Consider the following 11,214-nt stretch of genomic DNA (forward strand, 5'->3'; position numbering starts at 1 on the left):
TTGTTTCCATGTGTTCTTTCTTGATTGCTTCTATTTCCATTTTTAATTCCTTCAACTGTTTGATTGATGTTTTTCTGGAATTCTTTCAGGGATTTTTGTGACTCCTCTCTATGGGCTTCTACTTGTTTATTTATGATTTCTCCCTTATTCTTTCAGGGATTTTTCGTCTCCTCTCTATGGGCTTCTACTTGTTTATTTATGTTTTCTGGAATTCTTTTTAAAATTTTGCGATTCCTCTCTGTGACTTCTACTTGTTTGTTTATGTTTTCCTGTGTTTTTCTAAGGGGGTTCTTCATGTCTTTCTTTAAGTCCTCCAACATCATGATCAAATATGATTTTTGAAACTAGATCTTGCTTTTCTGGTGTGTTTGGATATTCGTGTTTTTCTTTGGTGGGAGATTGGGCTCCGATGATGCCATGTAGTCTTGGTTTCTATTTGCTTGTGTTCCTCGCTTGCCTCTGCGCCATCAGATTATCTCTAGTGTGTTACTTTTGTTCCGCTATTTCTGACAGTGGCTAGACTGTCTTATAAGCCTGTGTTTCAGAATTGCTGTAGACCCTGTTTTCCTGTTTTCTTTCAATGATTATGGGGACAGAGTCAATTTCTGCTTTCAGTAGCGTGGTTTTTCCTCTGGAAGGTCTTCAGCTGTTCCTGTGAGCCTGTGTCTTGAGTTCACCAGGCAAGTCGTTTGTAGCAGAAAAGTTTGTCTTACCTGTAGTCCCCAGGCTCAAGTTTGCTCATGGGTGATGCCTATGGGCTCTCCGGCCTCAGCAGCCAGGAAGATCTGCGCCCGCCCCTTCCGGGAGGGGTTCCGTGCACCAGGGTTCCAGATAGCTTTTTTGTTTTTTTCCTCTGGGGTCATACTGTGTGCAGCGTGCAGTCTCTTCCTGGTTTTCCCAGGCGTGTCCGCCTCTGAAGGTTTAGCTCTCCCTCACGGGATTTGGGTACCAGAAACTGTTTATCGGTCGGTCCCTTCAGGTGCAGTGTCTCAAGCAGTGGATCTGCTGCTCCTGGGCCCTCCTCTCTGGTGCCCAGGGCCGTATGCAGTTTCCTCCTGGGCAGGGATGTGGGCAGGGTGGGCAGCGTTGGTGGTCTCCTCCCGCTCTGCTGCCTCAGGGATTGCCCGCCCGACCAGGCGGCGGGAACTCCCCAGGGGGGCCTGGGGCAGAAGGCTGCTGAAGGCAGGGATCCTCCGCTGAAAATGTCTCTTATGCTGCACACCCTCCGGCCGCGACCTGCCTGCAGGTCTCGTGCAACTCAAGCAACGTTAGAGCCGACATCTGACCAGGGGACAGAAGTAGCCAAGATGCCAGGCGGAGACTCCTCTGAAGGCCCCGCCCTTGATGGAGACCGGGTCCCGTCGGTTCCTGGGGCTGAACTCTTCCCTGTGGCTCGCGGTCCAGCTAAGGCAGGCGAGTTCGGCACCGCTTCAAATGGCCGAGGTCTGGCCGGAGGGTCAATTGCCCATTGCCTGGGCCTGCCCTTTCACAAGGCGCTGGGCCAGGAACCGATAACTGATTTCTTACACCCATTTTCCCCTCAGCATCCTGATAAGACTTCTTACGAATTTCTGATAAGTCAATTTGCATTCTGAGGACTTAAGGAAGATATGACTGATTTTTATATAAAAGTTTAGATGTGTGATCCTTTTAAGATTCTTACAAGATTACTTTTAAGATGAATAAGAAAATAATTACTCATTTCTTTGTAATTGCTAATTGCTGCCTGCCAGTAACAGAAACTGGCTGAGAAAACTATCTTGCTTGCTTACGCTTTGTTAATCTATGATAAGTTGCTTTGTTATGAATGTTCATGGGTTTGTGGTACTAATTTTTGTTCTTTACCTGTACCCTTAATGTTATTTCTTATAAGTTATTGAAAAACACATCATTCACTAACCATTCACTACAATAAAACTAAAACAGAAAACACATGGTAATTTAATGCTGAAAGATTTTGCTGGGATATATATTGGATGAAATGAAGAATAAATTGTGGGGATTGGGACATCTACCAACTATGTGTCTCTATGGGGGCTTATGTGTGGTGGGCTCAGCATTATTTTCTTATAACATAAACTATAGGGTATGTGTGAATATGTGTAAGGTTGTGTGTGTGATGGTTAGAGCATTGTTCTTTTATCTATCAATTGTGTGTGCTTGTATGCATGCATGTATGCATGTATGTATGTATGCATGTACACATGTATGTATGTATATATGTATATGTGCAGAGTTTGCATGAATGAGGGTTGGAGCTTTCACCCTCATTCACCACATATGTGTATGTGTAACGTTTGTGTCTATGGTAGTTTGGAACATTGTTCCTTTCACCCATAATAATGTATATGTATGTAGGTATATGTGTAAAAGCTTTTGCCTGTCTGGGTGTGTGTTGCTCTAGGCCACCTATTGTGTGTACTTATGCATCCAGGTATGAAATGTTTGAAGCCTGCTTGCTAGAGGTCTGCGTTAACTAATCTATGTGTGAATGTACATATGTCTGTCTATAGGTCTCTATGCATATACGTCTGTGTGTTTGTATGCATACATTTGTGTATATGAAGTTATTGGACTTTGTCTTTTGTTTCATCCACTCAGTGCATGTGTTCGTTCCTCTGTGTGTTTGTGTGTGTATTTGTGTGTGTGTGTGTGTGTGTGTGTGAAAGAGAAGAGAAAGAGAGAGAGGGAGAGAGAGAGAGAGAGAAGAGGGAGAGGGAGAGAGAGAGAGAGAGAGAGAGAGAGAGAGAATTTTCTCTCTTTCCTTCTCTTTCTTGCTGGCCCCAAAAGTTAGAAAAAGTTCATAGTTTTTCCAGTACCCTCAGGGAGTGCCAGCCCCAGTAATTTAAGTATTGTTCCTTCAGGTCTGCTGAGTAACTTCTCTGATTTCTGGTTTCCTTTGGCAGCAGCATCTTTGGGTATCTGGATTCAACCATGGGAGGCTCAGCACTGACCCCCCAATGGCTGCCTGCCCTCAGTTTACACACAGATGGTTTAATGCTGTTCTTTGTCAGGAAAAGGACACAGATTCCTAATAGTGCTTTCAACATTAGTTTCTATTAAGTAAGTGTATAACTGAAAATTATCAGAGATAACTCTTATGTATCTTTAACGTGATAGATGTTCCTCATATTTTTCTAAATTTAGAAATATCTTGACCATTGTGCCATATAAAGTATTGATTATCGTTTATGTGCATGTTTTAACTTCTGCAATTTATTTATTGACTTTTAAAGCTTCTAATTTCAACACTAACTTCCAAATGGCAACAGAAGAAAAGTAAAACAACATTAGAGGCAGAAGAATAATTTGGATCATGTGTGTTGGAATAGAGGTACTGAACAGAACCACTCGAGGTGGGAATAAAAGAGTGTCATTATCTCTTAGTGATTTCATGTGGTAGAAACAGATTCAGCACCATGTCATGTGTAGGTGAGAGCTTTTCAAGAGCTATTTGACTGGATGGGGTGGTGGTACATGCCTTTAATCCCCGCACTCAGGAGCAAGACAGACCCATATCTCTGTAAGTTTTAACACCACCCTAGTCTACACACCAAGTTTTAGAATGTTTAGGGATGTTTCTCGGGAACTAAAAAGCAGGAGTATAACTGCAACTTTTTAAAACCTATTTTTAATGATGGTTCTTAAGTATTTTAACTTTCCTTTTAGCCATTTTTACCAGAGGGTAGTGGGAAAAAAGAAAAGAATATGGGGGGGTGGACTTTTTAAAATGGTTCTTTGGGCAACTCCCATCTGTTTGTCAGATGGAAATCCACAGATTAGTTCTGAGTCAAGCAGCAGCTTGATCTACTCTGTGACCCTTCACAGATACATCATGATCCAGTTTGGTAGACTCTGGATAGTAAACATGAATCAGCAGCTTTGGCACTACCTGGCAGAGCCAGGCAGGCCTCAGCAGGCATGAGTCAGCAAGACCACACTGATTTCATGACTCCCTGAAAAGTCTGCACAGCATGCATATCAAAATCTTTCTTACCAGGGAGAGACTACTCAGTTCTTGCAATTATTCAGGGCACTAGCCTGGAATGCTGGCACACGCCTCTAATCCCAGCATTCAGGAGACAGAGACAGGCAGATCTCTGAGTTTAAGACCATCCTGATCGTTGGGGATTTAGCTCAGTGGTAGAGCGCTTGCCTAGCAAGCGCAAGGCCCTGGGTTCAGTCCCCAGCTCCGAAAAAAAAAAAGAAAAAAACAAAAACAAAAAACAGCAAAGACCATCCTGATCAATAAAGTAAATTAGAGAATATCCAGAGGTACCTATGTAAACCCTGGGGCTGAAGGGTAACAGGGCCCTTCAGAAGTTTTAGTAGAATTTCTTGATTACCATACACACACAAGATTTAAGGAAAGCAATTGGTCCTTTCTCTGAACCCCCTGAATATCTTAATCAAACAATTGTTTTTGAAAATACCTAATAAAAAAACTGCATCTCAAAAACCAACCAACCAACCAAACAAACAGACAAAAGCCAAATGAAAAACAACAACAACAAAACAAAAGAAAAGAAAACACTAATCCATACTCTTAAGTGACCTTGCCCCAAGTTATTTTTGAATTGTAAATAAAATGCCTACCTATCCTCAAAAGCTGTGCAGGGTGGATGAGATGCATTTCCTGGTGTTCCCCAGCTTCAGGATGGGAGGAGACCATGACAAGGGGTAGATAGAAGAAGGTAAACAGAGCAGAGGAGAAGCCACCATGGAAATCTTTAGATAATGGCCATAGAATTAGCTAGTGGGGTAAAAACAGTCAGACAAAACCATGGCAAGGCCATGTAATGGAATTATTGGCTGAAATATGCATAATAGTGCAGGATAGCTTTCTGCCCATTTCTGCTAATTAAGGATTATGTCATAAATACTAAAGAAACTTGTATGCATCTTTTGTCAGAAACTAAATGGACAAAAGGATGGGTAGAAATTCATGGATTTGAGATCAAATACTTATCACACAAAACCAGACACCAGCACCTAGAATTACCATCTTAATTACCATCTTAGAATTACCAATCCCAGATACCTACAGACTAGTATAAAAACACAACCAGTACAGCCAGGGCATTCAAATCTCTATTAGAGCCCATCAACACTATCACAGAAGGCCCTGAATATGTCAGCATGACTGAAGAACGAGAATAAAAAAGACTGCAAAACAGCATTTTGCACATATGATGAAGTCTTTAAAGAAAAATAAAAGAAATCTAGAAACCCTAACTTTGTGAAAGAAATGAATAAGAAAACCTAAACAGGGAGATGTGGATGAGTAAAATGTAGGAACTCAGTCTCTCAGAGGCAGATTTTAATAACAACTACAACAGATGGAATAGAGTCTCAGGCATTGAAGAGATGATAGGAGGAATGGATGCATAGATGGGGAATATGTTAAATCAAAAGGAGGAAAAAGAATTGGAGGGAAAAGGAAGAAATGGAAAGAAAGAAAGGAAGGAAGAAAAGAGGGGTTGGGATTTGCTCAGTGGTGACCTTTGCCTAGCAAGCATGGGCACTGGTTTTGGTTCAGCTCGAAAAAAGAAAAAAAAAAAAAAGAAGGGAAGGAAAGGAAAGGAAGGAAGGAAAGGAAGGAAGGAAGAAAGGAAAAAAAAGAAAAAAAGTCAATCCTGTAAGAAAACATCTTTTCTACAAAATAACAAATATAATAATAAAATGATAAAAGACAATAAAAGTATATAAGAAGGAGAGGAAAAGAAACTTGGGTCAAAAGCAAAAACCCAAAAAAACAAACAAACAAAAATTCTCAACAAAAAATACGAAAGAAAATGTCCTTAACTTAAGGGAGACTTATCAAAGTGAAAAGGACAAACAGGTATGAAATGGCCTGGAGTTGAAAAAAAAAGAATACCCCTGGGCATATATTACCTAAGACAGTATGCGTGGAGAACAAATAAGTGTAATAAAAGCGCTGCAAGGGGAAAGGACAAGTAACATATAAATGCAGTCCTCTATAAAAATTACACTACTTCTCTAGAGACTCTAAGAGCCATAAGAGCTTAGATAGATGTGCTGCAGACTAAGAGACCAGACTAATAAAATTGTATTTTAGTTGACCCCTCGGCTGGGAGCACGGGCCGGGCTCGGGCTCGGGCTCTGGCTTTCTGGGCTCAGGCTTTCCAGACTGGGGCTCAGGCTGGGAGACTGGGCTGGGCTCAGGCTTGAGCTGGAGTCTTGGGCCAGGGATGGGAGCTGGGGCTTGTGCTCTGGCTGGGATAGGGGCTTGGTCTCAGCTCGGGGCCAGGTCGGAGCTCGGGCTCATGCTGGGACTAGGGGTTGATTCTAGGGCCAGGTCTAGGGCTGGGTCTTGGGCTAGGGAGCTCAAGCTGGGGCTTAGGCTCTTGGAGTCACAACTAGGGCTCGGGCTAGGCTAAGGCATGGGCTCCGTCTCAGAGTAGGACTCGGGCTCAGGCTAGGGATAGGATGGAGTTGGGGGCTCACCCTGGGATGTGGACTCTGACCAGAGAGGGCAGGGGCACCAGGGAACATAAGAGTATGTGTCACATCTGATACAGTGCTGCAGTCTTTGTACTGGACAAGGTAAGGAAGTAATGAATCTGTAAAGAGCCTGGCCCTGGTTTTTCATGCTATGAAACCAACCGAATCAGAGGGAGGGGTATTTTATGATTTATGTATTTGAAAGGGGACATAGGGACTCTATGTGCAGGGGCAGAGAAGCCTAGTCGAAAGACTCCCCTCAAAGATAAAAAGGAGTCAAAGGTTCTGTCCTCTAAATGTGAACAAAAACTAGTGTTAGGCACAGAAGAATTGAAACCACTAAGGTTAGTGATTGAATTCAACTATGTGGCTATAGGATATCACCAGGAGTAAATCCGTCACAGCATGGTGTTTTTTGAACAGGCACCATGGCCATCAGAATACAAAGGGAAAAGCACAGAATCATGGGAAATCAAAGTGGTAATAGCATGACACATGGCAGAAAGATTCAGGCAAGATGGAGCTGGATTCAGGTAGCAGGGAAAAAGGAGATAAGTACACGGTGGCTTAGGAAGCAGAGCTAATGGGATCGATCTACCCTCTGACTCATGGAATCCACCATGTGACTCATGGGATCCACCATGTGATTGGGGTCTGTGTCCTTTCAGTTCCATTGCAGTTGACCACTTTCTGTCTCTTGAGTGTCTGTGTTCCCATAAAATGCTTGTGAATGGAGAAGCACTGTGAAAGAGTGTCTCTTCCCCCCAAATTTCCAGTTTTCCTGGACAATAGGTTATGACTCCTGGCTGAGATTCCTGTGGATTTTCAGGAGCTTAAGTGACAGTTGATTGGCTTTGTCACTTCTCTGTTGCTCTGATTAAATATGTGTACAAAAGTAACAGGTAAGGGAGAGAAGTTTACTTGTTTTATAGTTGCAAGATGCACCATAGTGGAAAGTCAAGACAGCAGGAGCTTGAGAGCTGTTGTACTGACTGCAGACAGAGAGCAGAGGAAGATGCTGGTATTCAAATCACTTCATCGACCATATCCAGTACACTATCCCAGTCAACCATAGAGGGTGGGTCTTCCCACTTCAATTAGTCTAATCAAATAGTTCTGCACAGGTTTGTCCAGAGGCTAACCTAAATCTAGTAATGCCTTACATAATAGAGCTAATTATCAAATGATCTTCCACTTGGGTGCCTAGAGGTGTGTCTCCAGGGAGATTCCAGGTGCTGTCAAGTTGATGATCAACAAACACTACCCACCATGCAAACTATGAAGACAACTTATTCATTTAGACTCAAGCCTACTTGCCATGTATTCCTAGAAGTTCTGGAAAGTAGAATTCCATAAATATCAAACCTGCACAACCTCCTCTTACCAGTCAGGCATGCTAGACCAACACTTCTGAAACTGTGACCTGGACAAGCACCCAGTAGCCCGTTACCTGGGAATTTATCAAATGCAAATTTTAACTCTCAGCCCTATTCTCTGGATGAAGCAATCACTTCCTCTCATTGGACTGCCTGGAATGAATGGCTTTCTCTTCCCAGAATGGCCTCCATGTGCAGCAAAGCTAAGTTCATAGCTAATTGCAGTTGGGGGTTTAGAGCTTCCTTTTCCTGCCCTTCACAATTACCTGACTTAGTAAAAAGAATCAGCAGGTCCCATCTGTTATTGACAAGGGAACCATTCCAGTCTTTGAGAAAACCAAGATTTAGAAATCAGTATAGTCTTGAAAATCATCACAATGAAGGTAGCTAGATCTTACCATGCCCTGGCAAAGAATCTACAAAATCAGAAAGCTTGATTTTTGTTGTTATTTCAATTAACAGAATGCTAGAACTAAGAAGAACTAAACAGGTGACCCAGGCGACATATAGAACAACATATTTAATTGTGGACTTGCAATTTCAGCGTTTTAGAGCAAGAACATGAGGCATGAACAGCTGAGAGCTCTGATGCTGATGAAGAAGTAGAAGAAAACAAATGCTAACTGGGAATGGTGGGGGCCTTTGCAACCTCAAAGGTCCACTCCCCAGTAACACCTCCATCTCGGGTCAGACCTTGAAACACTGGTGAGCTTGAATCCCTGGAGCTGGAAAGAATGTAATAGTCCAAGACTCTAGAAGGTTGTACAACCTGGAGATGTTCTCATGAAATCTCTTTGACGGCCAATGCTTTAAAAGAATCTGACACCTCCAGCCCAAAAATGGATCAAAATTGAAAGTTGCCTGGTTTGTCACCTCTAGAGTTAAGTCTGGTTAAAGGCACCTTCTGTTTTAGGATGCCAGTGAGATGCAGGTGGTGAGGATATGACCTGGGGTCCATATGGTCTCTTCAGGTGCATGAATGTATAGTTTGGGACCCTGATAATTTTCTCTATGTATTTATCTCTCTGTATCTTCTGTCACTTCTTGCAGTTGGAGTCAAAGATCTAAAAGAGAAGGGAGTGAGCCCTCCTGGGACAACAGCCTGCTGCCCGGGATGATACAACTTCCCATAGGCTCATGGGTCATGCTGTCCCATCCATGCACCCCCTCTTCTGGCAGCAACTGTGGCTGCAGTTGCTATGGTGGTCCTAACAGTGGAGCTCCTGAGCAGTGGTGGGTAGTGGACACAGGCCCAGAAGGGTTTTGTGGAGTAGGATGGCTATGATGGATGTCTCAGGCATAACCCTGGAGGGCTAGTGGCCCTATCCAAAAACTTGATCTTATTTGGCCTGCTTTTTTGATCAGTTGCTACTACATAAATACATTGACTTTGTGCCAGGAACTGTTATTAGCATCTCATCATTGTAATGGACCTCCTGGGGAACTGCAGTAAGTGGATGTAACATTGAAATAACATCTTCTGGCAGAACCATATCCTGACTTAATAAAACAATAGCCGTCAGCCCACACCCAGCCCTACCAGATTATAACTTAAAGGCCACTCAATACAACGTAAGTTCAGGTCATCAGACTCCCCCAGACAGAGGAGGGACATAACCCGTGGATGGAGGGCCCCATAACAACCCTCATAGGGAAATGTACTCCAGGAACTGCCCAGGCTCTGGCTCTCCAGTTCTGATCAACAGCTCAAATCTCAGATCCTGCAGGCAGGGGTCTGGCATGCACAGAAGCACCCTTAGCTGTGGTAGAAGGTGGATGTGATCAGCTTGTCTCCCGTCTTAAGCAGGGACCCAGGCCTGATTGCTGCTACCTCTGCAGTTGTGGCTGCTGCATCCTGCTCTGCTCTGGGGCTGGCTGGAGCCTCTGGCTTCCACTCTGGGCTCCACTGCAGCTGCACTCTGCACTTCCTACAGACATGAAGAGGTTTTATATGGAGCAGCTTTGTTCAACATGAAATCAGGTATACTAGGTTGCAGTGGTCACCACCCAGGATGATATAGGCCCAGTCCCTCAGCCAATGGACTTCAGCACAAAGGGCTGACCTTCTGGCTTTATCCCATTCATTTTGCTGGGAGAAGGGCAAAGACATGCATACTACGAACAGTTGACATGCATTTGCCAATGCCAGTGTCCATAGGCCCTCTTTAGAGAGAGGGGACTCCTCACCTTGACAGAAAGAACACAGGGAGGAAATCAAGTGACAAAAAGAAACAGGAGGGCAAATGGATGGCAGTTCTTGTTGAACAAAGAGACCCATACTCTCTGCTGTTATCCAAGAAGACAAAAATTCTGTATGGGTTGCCTCTTATCTCTGAGATTTGACAATACCCTCACCTTCATGATCAAACTTTCCCCTAAATCTGGCAAAAGGCCTATATTTCATCTAAATTACATTATGCATAGAGGCTGCAAAAATCAGGAAGGGTAAAATAAATCTGTCGATGAAAGCTATGAAAATTGGGCTAACCTCCTACCTTTTGCTCTATGGGTCAGATGCCCCCCATATTGAGATGTTCACTAGGTAAAAGTTACTAGCCATTCCCCTGTCACATTCTTAAAGACCCTGCAACAGACCCAGAGGACTATTCACAAGGCTGAGCCCTTGCTTATGTCTGAGCTTGACCAAAAGTTCCAGAGTAGAAACCTTATGTGGACAGAGAGGATCCTGACACAGAGCTTGGAACCAATGGTGAAAACCCATACATTGTGGTCCTCAGCACCCAGTGTCACCACACCCTGCCTAGCAGGGGCTACAGAATGGGTCATCACCAGAGTCTCTAACCCACTAAAGATACAGACACAGTTCTTATAATGATAGTTTTCTCGTTTTCTTTAGATGTATATGTTTCATTAATCGTTTAATTAAGCCATACATGTTTGAACACATAAAACATTTTAAAATAATATTTGTATGATTATAACAACTTTCCAAGCTTAAAACTTTAAAATCGTATGTTCTTAAGTTACCAAATATTTTCTATTACTTCATCTCTCTTGTCTTGATCACTCAGCAAACTTGTTTTGGCACAAATTACCACATGAATGCTAGGGCCAGTTTCATATGCTACTCACAGAATGATGTCATGGTAATGATGCCAGCCACCAATGGGCTTCCAACATAATAAATTGTACTTTTCTTATATTTGTCTTTTTTGTAGGAAAGACATTTAAAAACCCTGATAATCCAAAAGATCAGAAGCAGGAAACTCATAGCCAATCTAAATGCTACCTCCAATTCTATCAGCTAAATGGGACCAATCTAAGGTCACTCGGGGAATCTCCGGGAAAGGTGCATGTTTAATGTCACCGGCTTCCCTTCGCTAGTAGTTCCTGGGTAGCAATGCATCGCTTC

General features: G+C 43.1%; 1 protein-coding gene across 1 annotated transcript in view; it reads right to left on the reverse strand.

Moving 5' to 3' along the window:
* LOC116897041 (thioredoxin-like protein 4A) overlaps positions 1–11,214 on the reverse strand; it is a 511,807-nt gene that overhangs the window by 29,342 nt on the left and 471,251 nt on the right. The gene's annotated exons all lie outside the window — the stretch shown is intronic.

The sequence above is a fragment of the Rattus rattus genome, chromosome 3 (assembly GCF_011064425.1).
Source record: "Rattus rattus isolate New Zealand chromosome 3, Rrattus_CSIRO_v1, whole genome shotgun sequence".
NCBI classification, from domain to species: Eukaryota; Metazoa; Chordata; class Mammalia; order Rodentia; family Muridae; genus Rattus; species Rattus rattus.